This window comes from Myodes glareolus, chromosome 12, assembly GCF_982192425.1.
Source record: "Myodes glareolus chromosome 12, mMyoGla1.1, whole genome shotgun sequence".
In the NCBI taxonomy this organism is placed as follows: domain Eukaryota; kingdom Metazoa; phylum Chordata; class Mammalia; order Rodentia; family Cricetidae; genus Myodes; species Myodes glareolus.
Window position 1 is genome coordinate 37,299,612 of NC_142037.1, and position 14,262 is coordinate 37,313,873.

The following is a 14,262-nucleotide window of genomic DNA, read 5'->3' on the forward strand; positions in this document are numbered from 1 at the left end:
CCACAGACAGCCCATCAGCAGGTTCAGAGAACTCAATATTCAGAAACCAATGGTTTTTCCCACTCCCACAATCCCCGCCTTGGTGTAAGCCACTATCCTGGGTACACTAGTCCACTGCAGAAGCTTCCTTGACTATTCTCCCAGCCTCCAAACTCACTCCTTTCAGGGATTCTCAGTTTTTGTAAACACTTGATCTTTTTGAAACTCAAGTCAAAGTCTATTAGCTCAATACACCCAAACTCTAAAATTTCTACTGTGCCTATACCTTGCTCAGAGTGAAGGTTTTGGGGTGGCCTGTAAGGACCTCGGTGGATTTACGTCACCACTCAATGACTTCACGACATCCTACCAACAGTTGTTTGTTAAAGTACTTTAAATCCACCTCTTGTCATCTGCTCCTCAAGTAAGGGGGCAAACCTCACAAGAGCAGGGGGGATTTCCGGAGTCACGGGTCCGCGAATTCCCAGCTGAATTGATGCTAAGTCTCAGAGACACACAAGAGCTTTAAGTGACCGACTTGGACTTTAGGGGAACACTCTGGACACCTCTCAACATCTATGCCTCGGGAATTAGGCACAGGTGGTGATGGTGTCTGGGCAGTGTTCACAGCTGCAATACTGTTCGATGCATTCCTTCCGTCTGTTTTTCGGGAGGCCACACGACAAACTGAAGTGTCGCGCATCTTTTCCTTTGGTTCAAATTATCTCAGCTCCATGTGCTCCCTCCAATTACATCAAGTCTGATCAGAATCTCTGGCTACCATTTATAAATGCCTTTGATTTTTAGACTCAGGGAGATGAATTAATTATCATGTAATACATGCAGATTAGTAGCCACTTTTTGAAAACATGGGCTTCACGGTTGGGGGAGAGGCACTAGCGGACTACAGCGTATTGATCTTCAAGCTGTTTTATGCAAGATGAGGACATAGAGGCTCTGGGAGATTGACTTTCTCAAGGTCACACTGCTACTCCCTAGAAGAACAAAGATGGAGCCCCAGTCTTTGATTCCCAGCCCTGTGTTGGTATGATCAAAGGCACAGTCAGCCGGCTGCTGAGGAGCCATATACATGCCGTATGTAACATTTGCATAACATATTACACTAAAGGCAGGATCCCAACTGAGATTCTCAGCAAGAAAATAACAATTATTTAATCAGGGCTCTATTTATACGTTTACTGTGAAGGTTAGGTTAAGATTCACTGGCTTGATTAAGGGCGCTGCTTACACATGAAAGTGTTTACTGAGCTGAGCTCCCTGGAGTGAAATTCAAACTAACTTGTGACATCCACAGCACATTTTCATGTCCTGAAAGCCATGAATATCTTTACCGAGACCTAATCTTTTGCTTAAAGCAAACAAATGGCTATCCTTTAGGGGAAACTGTAAACAGAGGCAGCCAAGACAGAGTTAGTCCTTCCTCTGAGTTGCTAGGGGCATCTCAACTTGAGTTTGAGTCTTTAAGCCTAACGAATATGAATGCACCTGGAGATGCAAAATGAAAGGCGTCTGTGTATTCAAACGCATTGTCCTGTGCATTGCGCTTGAGTCTTAGAAGGATTCTTCAGGGTGGGGAAAAACACGTATAGTCTGTGTTTTATAGCTTTGGAAACTAGACGCTCTCAGGGGTTCAAAGACTTGCCTAAGGTCTCCCAACTTCTTAATGAAGGAAAAAAATGTTAAAATCAGTGTGGGGCCCAGGCAGGTTTCCTTGTTTATCTCATTTCCACCTATTGAATACATTGAAGGGATTGAAGTTAGAGCTGTCTTGTGAATCACCATCTTGGAAACGACTTATGGAGAGGCCCCTCCCAGGACCCCCAGGCACAGTCTCTTGAGGCTGAGTCAGAAGCGGACAGTGGGGAGCTTTCCTCTTAATGCTGTTCTTGGTGGGGTACTGGGTGAGGTGGGTTTAGCGCCCCCTCTGTAGTCTGGCTGGGAGCTAAGGAAAGTCAGTTCTACCTTTCCCTGGCTTTGGTCCAGTCAACTCCAACCCCGTTGGCTCTCAGCTTCTGCATGGGTCCAACAGAACAAAGGGAGCCTTCTTATTTGACGCTAATTGTAGGATAGCCAAACAAAAAGCGCCTAGTTAGCCTGGCTCTCTTGTGGTCTTTGTGGTTCATTTTTCCACTGCTCAGACAAGAATAGAAGAGTTTCTGCACCCTAATTCTGGAGCAGGGGGAACTACGCTGTCTTTGCTGAAGACTGCAAACACCTCAGTGACACAAGACTTAGAAATCCTTGGCAAGAATGTCATTATTTTAGTGGAGTACAAGAAAAAGATCATCATATTTTCAAATTATTACAGGCATTATCCACAGCCCAAGAGGCAAGTGGGAGATATCCCTGATACCCCGAATTGCCAATCTCTCTTAGACACGTGATGTCAGATCCCTGTCTCTATTCTCATCCAGTTAGTTGGCGGTGCTTCTACAGAGTTTGACCAAGCCCTTTCCAGCCTCACCTCACTGATCTTGATCAGTCTCTTTCTGGGCTCCCCTCTGTCCCACCCAGCTCACCTAACATTGGGCCTGCAGACTCCCACAATAGGCTCAGGTCAGGGCCTATCACTTTTCTCCTCCCTTCTCCCTCCGAAGAACAGAAGTTCCTTTCAGCCAGACAAGCAATTTCCAGTGTGTTCTCCCCATGGAGCTCTGTGGGTCCAACAAACCCTGCTGCTGTTGGGGAGGAAGGCAGCTCTCATAATAGACCTTATTTAAGCTGATTACCACAGGAGATAATGGCAAGAGATGACCTGGAATTGATATTTTCCTTAAACTTCTGACGGCAGAGAGGAAAGTTGCATTTTTATTTATTTAAAAAAAAGGAAGTGGAAAAAGAAGAAATTTAAAAGCAGCTCTCCTGAGCACTGCAGCACCCCCCCTGAGATTCTCATTTCAGATTAGCCTATCAGGTGTGCAGTGCGGTCCGAGCTTATTTCAGCCAGGGCTGCCTTGCTATTTCTGCCGTTCACAAGATCTTCCCCCAGAGGCTGGTGCTCCCTGGTGCCTGCTTGCCCCTGGCCAGCACTGAGTCCTTGAGGATAGCTCAATTACATTATTAGCTTCTTTTAGCTCCCTTCTCCGTCTATCTGACTTCTTCTTTTTTTTTTTTTTTAATTTTTCTCTCTCATTTCTATTTTCCAGTCTGGTCCCATTCTCTCTTCTCTCTCCCTTCTCCTTCTGTCCTGTCTCTTTGTTTCTCATTACTTTTTGTCTACCGCTTCCTGGGTGTCTACATTCTTTTCCTTTGTGTCCCTTGCCTGCCCCGCTGTCCCCTCAGCTTTAGCTCCAGCTTCACCCAGGACCCCAGTGGAAGCTTAGGTAGTTTATTATGGTTGTCGGAGTGGGCTTTGATTTTGCAGAGCAAAGATGATTGGAAAAAATCACACAGGTCAGGTCGGGTCCTTAGCTCTCCAAAGTCTAGTTCTGAGGAGGGAGGCAGGTGTGAAGACATGGGGAAGCCCTTGGGAGGTGGCTTGAGACAGGCAGGTCCACAGGGACAGAACCAGGATTCAGAGACGGCTGCTGAATCAGAGGGGCCGAAAAGCAAAACGGAGACACTGGTAGCTACTGTCTGACTCCGGAGCACTGAGGTGGGAAATCCCCTCAGTCACAAACAGACCTGCTCTGCAGTCTGTTCCACTGTGTAGATACAAAGGCACCAAGGAGAAAGTGAAATGCCAATCAGCCTCTTAAAGGGACCACCGGCTGCCTCGAATATTCTGGTAAGTGGCAGAGGAAGACAGGAGATGACCACTTCTCTGTGGGTTCTTCGGGCTGTGAATGGAGAGGAGCGTCTTGATAAACTCATTACATCTCATGGGGACTAGGAGAAATTCAATTAGGTTTGAATGAGAAAGGTAACTTGAATATCAATTAATTGTCTAATTGAAGATAATGGAGACCTGGGGCACCCTGCCAGGTTGATTCTCACACCCAAATCCAGAGATTTTCCCAGGGATTAAGGACGCAATTTAATTACACCTTCCTATTAGATTAGATGCTGATTGCATTAGGAGATCTGAGTTAATTACATAGTTAATTACACCGCCAATAACTCCTCTTCCCTAATAGCATGCTGACTGTGGGCTGGTGCCACAAATGGGCTCCCTCTCCCTAAATGGGAGCACTGGGAGCCCAAGGTGGAAGAAGCGCCTTGAGCAAGGGGACTTGCGAATGCTAATAGGGAATTACTCTCAACATCCCTTGTTCTTGATGAACAATAAATTATTCTAATAACATTTGCCATTGTGTTCATTCATTATCTAGGGATAATTAGGAAAGAAGAGCTTCCTGAGGTCTCCCTGGAGACAAGAAAAGGTTGCACCCATGGGCTGCCTTTGTCTTCCAGCCTTCTCCAGGGACATTTCCCTTACCCATGGGATGAACATACTTGGGTTGGACTTGGTCCTGCCTGTCATCTCCAACTGCATACAAAGCTACAAGCAAAGTTTTATAATTTTAGCTTTCCAGGTTTTGTTTTTGTTTTTATCTGGGAGATGTGGAGGGCCTCTAAGTGGAAGGAGGTAGCCCGGGAATCTGTCTAATGACGTAGAGCAGTGTACTAGGACCTGGAGCTTAATATCGCTTTTGTTACTGGATCCTGGGAGACCTCGTAACTCAAGATGCTGTGTTGTGGACTTACTTTGCCTTGTCAGTTTCTCTTGCTACTGTGAAAGACTGTATGCTGAGTGTCAAAACACAAACAAAAATGTCAGAAATTTAGTTTTAATTGTGAAGGCTAAGAAGTCCAGGATCGAGACACTGGAAGTTTCGGCACCTGGGAAAGGCTGTTTACTTTGGCATTCACGGAAATCTTCATTCTGATTTCTCAAATGATGGAAGAGATAGGAGGTCTAAAGCTGTGTGTGTGTCTGTGTGTGTGTGTGTGTGTGTGTGTGTCTGTGTCTGTGTGTATGTGTGTGTGTCTGTGTGTGTCTGTGTGTGCGTGTGTGTGTGTCTGTGTGTGTGTCTCTGTGTGTGTATCTGTGTGCGTGTGTGTGTCTCTGTGTGTATGGTGTGCACAGGTGTGTGCAGGTGCAAGCATAGAGGCCAGTAAAGCATGTCTGGTGTCTTGCTGTACCACTCTTTACCCCATTCCCTTCTGGTGAGATCTCTCACTGAGTCAGGAGCTAGGGCATTGGCCAGAAAGCTCTAGTGACCCTCCACAATCCTAGGTCTCAAGGAGATGCAGCCACGCCTGGCCTTTTACATGGTGATTGTGCAATTGAATCAAGCTCCCATGCCTGCACAGAATGTACTCTTGACCACTGAACCATAACCCTAATCTTTCTATGCGGATTTCAGAAATAAAATACACTAATCCTATTCACAAGGGCAGCAGCCTCACCATATAACCACTTCCCAAAGGCTTTGCCTCCTGATACAATCATATTGGTGATAGGTTTCAACACAAGGATTTAGGGAAGACACACATTTAACTTATAACAGTTTCACTCAAGGTTGAATGGTTTGAGTTTTAGGTACAGACTGAAACGGCGTTCAACTCACCCAGCGGGCTATCAGAACGACTGAGGAGCAAGACTTCCTAGACCTATTGTTATTTTGTGTTACACATGGACATAAGGAGACCATATGTGGAAGGAGCGATCTCCTTCTATACCTGCTGAGCTGCCTTCCTTCATTTAGGGCACAGATGGTAGCATCCCTAGTGAGGATGACAGGGTTGGATCTGACCTGCCCTAGCCAGCATCTGCTGCACAATGCGTTGTATGAGGAAGTCAGTGGCCAGGCTGACTGTAAATAAAGGAGAGAATAAGCCTGCTTTATGACTTCTGGGAAAGGTGTCTTAGATGCCGTCAAGTATCAGCAACTGATAGCGATGAAGGTCTCACTGACGTGTGCCAAATGAAATGCCTACGAATTGAAGTGACAAACAAAAACCAAGCTTTCTTCCTCTAACCCCTCACTCTTCTCCACTGCACCAACCCAAAACATGCTCTTGATGTATGACAAATACCTTTCTCACAGAGCCCCTTTCCCTGGAGCTGACAGTACTCCAGTCCTATCTACAGGCATCTCTCCTTAGGAACACTTCTCCAAAGGCTTTGCCCAGCTGATCCTATTTCTTCTGCCTCTCTAATGCAGTGGTCCTGTCTCCTCTGCCCCGAAGTGCGATGTTTTTCCCACATCCCTGCTTACCCCATAGTGAGTGAGATATCTGAGGACACTGGTCCAGCTTTGTTTCCCCCATCTGTGAATAGAACTGTTACAAAACCCAACCTTCTATGTTGCCCTGGGTATTTGGAAATTTAGATGTTCAGCTGTACGAAAGAGTTGACTCTCCTGGATTTTCCTTGCTGAAGTTTAGATGATTCTGACCATCTTACATAACCTGCACATGACTCCCTTTAAGTCTTTGCTGATCACTAGCTGTCCACAGCCCTGAAATCTTTGGACATCAATTACCAAGGGAACCTTGGCAAACATTTGTGAGAAAACAGCAATCCACCATACCTTCCATTCCCCATCTAGGCCGTCTGCCCTTACCAGAACCCCCATAAAACTGTACAGCATAGGGGTACTGTGTGTTTCCTGCCATCAAACTACTACCAAGCCATCCATCTTGTGTCTTCCTGCCTTCTCATGGGAGCCTAACCATGGAGTAACCCATGATTTTATTACTAACTAACTTCTTCAATACCCGTTTAAGGAAAGGATTCTGTTTTCCATTTCAGAGCGTCTAGCAGACTCAATTAAGATTCAGAATTAATAGTTAGCAAAACCTCGAAGTGTTCCACACACTATTTGCTTTGAATAAAGTCTCCTTCAAAGGCCTTAATGCACTAGCTTTCAGACGGAGGTGATAACTATCCCTGGAGACACAGAGAAATGGTTGGGAATTTACTGACTGTCACTAGGGGCTTGAGTTACTGTCATCAAATGAGGTGACTACAAGGATATTAAATGCTTTCCTGTACGGGGGTAGTTCTTCACAATGAATTGTCCCACCCAAAATGCAGGTGGCACCTTGTTTTAAATCACAGCAATGGAAATAACAAATACTATCTGTAGAGACTAGAGGTAACCAGGGGAGGTCCTCGTTCTGAGGACATGTAATCATAGGAGAACTGGCTATTTACTCCATCTAATAGGCTCAAACCTTCCTCACTGACCTGCCTGACCTCCTCTAGTCACCTTCCTTCCCTCTAAGGGCCCTCCCTGGTCCTGAGCAACGCCAGGATAGCATCTTTACAAGCCATAGTTCCTCCTAGAAAGCACAGGATAGGGACAAAGAACCCCATGAGCCATTGCTCCTTTCAGCCATCTCTGTTGGTGACCCAAGCAGATCTCTCACTAGGAGAGCACCCTCATGTTAGAGAGAGTGGCAAGGTAGACAATTACTGTAGATGGATTAAGCTCCAGGGGTTCGCTCGCTCTGATCACTTGAAGAGTTCAGATGTCTCACTTGACCAAAGTGGCCAGACAGCAGCTGTGAGCTGACGTCTCCCCAGGGAGTCCTCAGTGGGGTGGGGGGATCCACTTGGAGATGTTTGTTTCTGAGGGGAGCCAGAGAAAGCTACTTCCAGTCGGCATTTTCAAGTGTGCTTTCCAGACTGTGGTCAAACAATCGTGCTGGCCATACTCCTGTCTTCCTGTCTTCTGGACTCTGTCCGGATGGTGAGGTCCGACTTTCAGGCCCTCTCCTTTACAGGTGAACATTCGAGAGCGACTGATGAGATGACAGAAAAGAACCCAAACTGTTCAGAGTCCTTGGTCTCAGGCAATTGCAGTTCACTAGGCGCGAATGGAATTTATTCACAGAATAACCTATTTGTCAGGAGTGAGATGGAAACCGAAGCCAGAACACAGTCTGGAGGAGAGTGGAGTGGCAGGGTGACACAAGAGCCCGAAGAGCCACAGCCATCACACACAGACATCCACTGCCTTTAGTGCCCAGAGACATGCAGGATACCTGGCTCCACTGGACACGGGGTGTCGTGGCTACATTGACATCCCTTGTCCTAGAGAGGTCTTGATGCTGCTCTAGCCACCACTTCCCGGGACATCTGTCTCCTGCCCTTTCTGCTGGAAGTTGCTCACAGCAGACTGCACAGTGGGTTCACATGGTCAGCCAAGCGTGAATCAGATCCTCGCATCTTATCTCAAAGAAATCCAGGAAGCTTCCTGATCTATTCAGTTTGTGCAGTAGACGGTATGTCCTGTGTCTGTGTAGTCATGTTGTCTTTATCCCTTTTCTTTCTCATTCCTTTGTGTGTGTGTGTGTGTGTGTGTACACATGTGCATGTGTGTGTGTGCATGTATATGTGTGTTTTAAGATAGTCTCAGATAGGCCAGGCTGTCACTGAACAGGCTCTCCCCTCTCTCCCACATGCTCTCCTGTCCAGCAGGAATGAACCCCACCAAAAACGAGAATTCCTTCTCTGGTCACATCTTTATTTGGAGCATTCCCTTGAGGAAAATTGGGGGAAGGGACGATAGAGCAGGGACGAGAGAAAGCTTAGAGAGAGAGCCTTGGGCCCCGAGGCAGCTGCTTTTAAACGGCGGAGCAGCCTGAACGCTGTCCCGATTGGTCAATGCCACTCTGCTGGTCTGAGCATGTGCAGGCAAGGGTGCAGGCAGGGTTGCTCAGCCCCACGTGGCTACCTCCAAACTGCAGGACCACCTGTGCCTCCAGGTGGCTCCCAACATCTCCCCCTAATTATTGTCTTTAAGAGCAATAAGGCAAAACTATTTTCCAATCTGGTCCCCACCTAGACGCAGCATGCCAAGGATATCTCTGCTCCCACCCATTCCTAAGGAAGGAAAAGGCAAAGTAGAGTAAGAGATAAGAGGTTGCACAGGGTGTTGCTCAAGTCGATGGTGTGAAACAGCTGCTCTTGGCACCGCCCAGAAGGTCATCTCTGCTGTCTCCGCACGAATCTTCCACAGCAGGACACTCAGCATCCACTGGGTCATCTTCTTTATCTCTCTGGTCGGTCTCGCTGGCATCCAGATGTATGTCAGCATTCCTAGAAAAACATAAACAAAACTCTCCTCCCAAATTAAACATTTAAGAGTATTAAAAACTCTCAGTGTAAAAATTCAGCACAATCAGTACTGGAAGTAGGCTGGTTTTGAACTTAGAGACTTGCATGTCTCCGTTTCAAAGAGCAAATCTTGTTTGCCTGTACCAGCAAAATTTTGAATTAAAAATTAAGTGTATAGAATGCAAGAGAAATCCTTTCTCTGGGGGAAGCTGTCACTGGTAGTGTAGTCCCCCTCTATTGTTTAAAAACCAAAGCAGTTGTCATTGGGAATTGAACTCATAACCTTTGGAAGAGCAGGCAATGCCCTTAACCGCTGAGCCATCTCTCCAGCTCCCCTATTTAGATGGAAAAACCTCTAGGTAACATTGTTTATTTCATCCGTTGCCAGGGGCAATAGGTAATGATAACCAGGTTGACGCGCCTTTATTATGATAATTAGGACCAGTTCTTTGAGGGAGAATGGACGTCGATCATCTGGCTACTTCCTGCTGACAAAGGGGCGATGTTTGGGGGATAAATGTTTTTATCTGACTAAATTTTTGGCGACAAATGTTTTTATCTGACTGAATTCTTGGCGACCTTGACTGAGGGCGGCAGCAGCGGAGGCGGCGGCTGCCACAGCTCCGCCTCTGAAGCCCATTATGGCGCGCTCCGCATGGCCCGAAGGCATGGCTCCGCCCCGGGCCGTGGGCGGGCTCGCCGGTTATCCCGTAACTGCGAACTGTACCTCAGCCTCACCTCAGGCATTGAATTCGCACCGCCAAGCTCCGGCGAGGGGGGCATCCGCCCACCCGTGGGGGGGCTTCTCCTGCCCGGTCCGCCCGCGCGCAGAGCCCCGTTCTCTGGGAACTCATCTCCGCCCGCCCATGATGCTATGGAAACACAGTTTTTCCGCAGAGCCGATTCAGCTCCTCTCTGCTTTCTATGGCGCCGCTGCTCACCACGCAGCTTCCGCCTCAGTCAGGCGAGTCCGCTCAGGTGCTGAAAAAGTCCTCCAAAAACCATAGCCCCGCCAGAAGGCCGGGACATATAGCCTCTGATGACACACGGACTTTAGCCCGCCCGTCGCCATGGTGACCTGGCTGTTCGTAGGCCTCCAGCAAACTCCCCGCCAGCAACTGGTTGCGTCTCCCTCCTGAGTAGCTGGGATCACAGGTGTGCACCACCGTGCCTGGCCCACTTCCGTGTTTCTAATCAGGCATTACCGCTCAAAGGCGGGCCGGCTGCCGCCAGCACTCTCAGCACGATCAAGCAGCTTGTCTTTCTCAGTCAAAAATTAAAGTTTTTTGTACGTGAGAGCCAGAGACTGAGCTCTCTAACAAAATTAGGCGAAAATCACCTCCAAAAGCTCTGTGGCTCTTTAAGAATAGGAAAGGCAGTCTTTGAACTCGATCAAGCCCGCCTCCCTACGAGACTGTTGCCTCCAGTCTCTAACAGCGAGTACGCAGGTGGACGGAGAGGGAGCGGAAGCCGCGGTCTCCCGTACCCCATCGTCCTCAAAGTCCCGCCTTAGTTACCTCGCCTTTTTTGCTGCTGTTTACATCCCTCCTGCACTGAACTTAAGGGATTTTTCTTCCCCGTTGCTTTCTGTACCTTCTTTCAGATACCTTAACTTTGATTTTTTTTTTTTTTTTGTATTTTCTTTTCTATTTTAGGCCTATCCTTTGAAATTCCTTTTTACATTTCTTTTCCTCCCCTTTCTGGGGATTTCAACCGACGTCACTCACCGCTCCATGTTCTCAGAGTTCTGAAATTCAAGGCTCTCTGTGCTGGTGTCTGATCTTGGCTTTTTCTCCCGGGCTTTCTCAGGGTCCCCCGGCGTAGTTGTCAGGGTCCCTCAGCGTCCCGGAGTTTCGAGCACCAGTTGCGGGGCGCCATCCTATCCAGCAGGAATGAACCCCACCAAAAACGAGAATTCCTTCTCTGGTCACATCTTTATTTGGAGCATTCCCTTGAGGAAAATTGGGGGAAGGGACGATAGAGCAGGGACGAGAGAAAGCTTAGAGAGAGAGCCTTGGGCCCCGAGGCAGCTGCTTTTAAACGGCGGAGCAGCCTGAACGCTGTCCCGATTGGTCAATGCCACTCTGCTGGTCTGAGCATGTGCAGGCAAGGGTGCAGGCAGGGTTGCTCAGCCCCACGTGGCTACCTCCAAACTGCAGGACCACCTGTGCCTCCAGGTGGCTCCCAACAGAGCATCATATCCCTCAGACGTAGCCACAAGAGAAGACATGGGAGAAATGCAGGAGAACTGCTTGTTACTGTCAGGGCTGAGAAAGACACTCACTATAGAACACAAGGAGGGAGTCATGGAGGAAACCCCAGTGAAGCAACTCACTCATGTGAGGAGTTGAAAGAGCTCTAGCAAGGTGTCTTCCTTCAGGTTCAGGGTAGAGCACACAAGCCAAAGGCATGTGAGGATTTCGCTGGTGTGTTTGAAGGTCACTGGGTCACAGTTGAGGAAGAGTAAGACTGTGGATTCAAGTCTCATCACACTAGGGAGCATGGCCACTCCTGGGTGCGAAGATGTTGAGACAGCAAGAGAATATGAGGTCTTTAAATGTACAGAATGCACTATTCTGAAATTTTTTACGTGTCTGGACATCTTCAGTCTTTGAAGCAGCAGTGAAAGATTAGCTATAGCAATGAACTTTAACAACCATCGCCTCCCTTTAGCCTCTCATTTCACAAGATCCCTCCTCCTACCGATAATAATAATGACAATCAAGATGAACTCTGCTTTTTATGATTTGCTTCCACCACACAGTGTGATCAACATGATGCGCTGTTCCTGAGCCCACCATGCCTGCTGTCCTCGGGAATTCTGCCACTGCAGTGTAAACAAGCTCGGACGATTCGGGACAAGCCGGTGGCCCAGTTATTTCCACTAAAGGCCACTTAACACCAAACATGGGAGCGATTCATGCAAAATCAGAAGAGCTACCATCTCAACCCCAGAGTAGGACCAGATCTAGCAACCTGATTCTAGATCTGCAGGAAGTCACAAATACAATTTAAACTATGCAGTTTTGAACCAATTAGTGGGCGGTAATCACTAAATAATACAGTAACACGACAAAATTATATACAAGAAATAACTAGATGGTTAACAGAACACACAGCTGGCACATTTTAGAGCTAATGTGTAAACTCAGGTTGCTTAGATTCCAGCGTCTCTCTTAAATAGCTACCATGACCCTGAGTGTCGTCATCTTCTCTTTTGACTATTGTGTGGGGCTGTGTAGAAAGAGTTCTGTCCTTTTGACTGAAGATTGAGAGTTCATTTATCAAGAGTGTCTGAACTTTCTGGTGACGACAAGGGGACATAAAAGTCTTATTTCTTCTAAGCATCACTTGCTCATGTGGCTCAGAATGCCATTCCTTCTGCTCACCAAGAAAAGAAGCTATCTGTGCTGGCGAGATGGCTCAGCAGTTAAGTGTGTGTATTGCTCTTACAGAGGCCCCAAGTTCACACACAGGGCAAGTCACCATTACCAGCAACTCCCACTCCAAGGGATTCAACATCCTCTTTCAGCCTCTGCAGACACCTGCACTAAAGCACACAAACCCACACACAGACTCACATATAGCCCTAATTAGAATGAATTAAAACACCAAAAAAGAAGAGGAGGAGGGGGAAGGAGGGTAAAGGAGGAGAATATGAAGAAGAAGAAGGGGAAGGACAGGAAAAAAGTGACAGCCTGGGAATGCCTTACATCTGTTTGCCCATGTCGTGTTTGTCAGAAAGCAAACCCCTACCCAACCCCAACGGAATCGGGAGAATGCGGTCTTCCTGCTTGTACGAGAGAAATCAACATTACCAACCCTGCAAAAATGCTGTGGATATGTGCATGAAACTTGCAGGTGCCTAGAACCTCGCCAGTTCCCCTGCCTGCCTGGATTCTACCACTCCTGGACCAACTCTATGCCCACTGACGGCTGAGACCTGAATGTTTCACTTTTTCTCTAGTGTCTCCTTAAAGCAGACTGCCTGTCAGTCTTTCTTTGCTGAACACTCAGAACATGAGACAGATTTAGAATAGTGTCTCAGCTACCTTAATAACTCACCTGCCTCAAAAATTCACCCCATTTCTCTGGTTACAGTTTTGTAGGACATTGGTTTGAGGCCAGAGGCCCTTGCTCCTTCCCATTTTAAATGCCTACACAGAACCACTTTTTATTTTTAAGTTGCATGAAATCTCAGAGCTTACGGTTTGTCTGGGAGCCACCAGGGAGTGTGGCGCTGCATGAATCTATCCAGCAGCCTGCTCGTCTCATCTTGTGAGTAGAGGAACTTAGAATTCAAGCCAGTGGAGAAGGAGAAACCTATTCAAAGTTAGACTGCTAACTGATCTTTTTTTTTTTTTCCTGGAACTAGCTCTTGTAGACCAGGCAGGCCTTGAACTCACAGAGATCCGCCTGCCTATGCCTCTTAAATGCTGGGATTGAAGGTGTGCGCCACCACTGCCCAGCTTAGACTACTAGCTGCTTTTGGAGGGATCAGTCCTAGAAGGCTTGACTCTGTGGATCAGGTGCGTCAACTATCAGATCTCTGCCAGCTTTCATCAAATGGAATAATACAAAGGGTGAGGTGTCAACACAGTCAGTGCACAACATTGCCTCATTCCAAAGGGAACAGATAGTTTATTCTGAGCCCAGCACGAGTGAACAAATATGGCCCATGAACACTAACATAGGTGGTGCTGAATCACATGATCACTGGCGGAAGCAGTCACAAGAACTTTCATAGTTTTAACATAATAGAAAGGTATCAATTAATGATTTCCCCACATATATTCTCGTCATTCTGTCTGGAAGATCTTTAACACCCGTGTGTGTGTGTGTGTGTGTGTGTGTGTGTGTGTGTGTGTGTGTGTGATGTTTTTTTAACTTCAGTTCACTTGGGCGTATGAGTAGCTTGGAAGAAATAGTTCCTTATGTGCTCAAGGCCCACTAACCCTCTTCCCTTTCTATCCCCAGGCCTCCTGCATCTTTCTGCTTTTTTTTTTCCAGACATATGAACATTATTTCTTCCCCGAGGTTGCTCTGACAGTGTGAGCTGATTGCTGCTGCCTGGAGGGAAGTGTGTGTGTAGAGGGGACAGGCAGGTGGCAGTGGAGACGGGGAGTGGGGGGGCTGCGACAGCTAGCGCCTCTCACCTAAGAAGATGAGGTATTCAACAGGAACAATGCAGAATAACTAGGAGGAGGAGGAAATGGCAGGCCTGTTTCCCAGGAGACAGTCTCACTTCT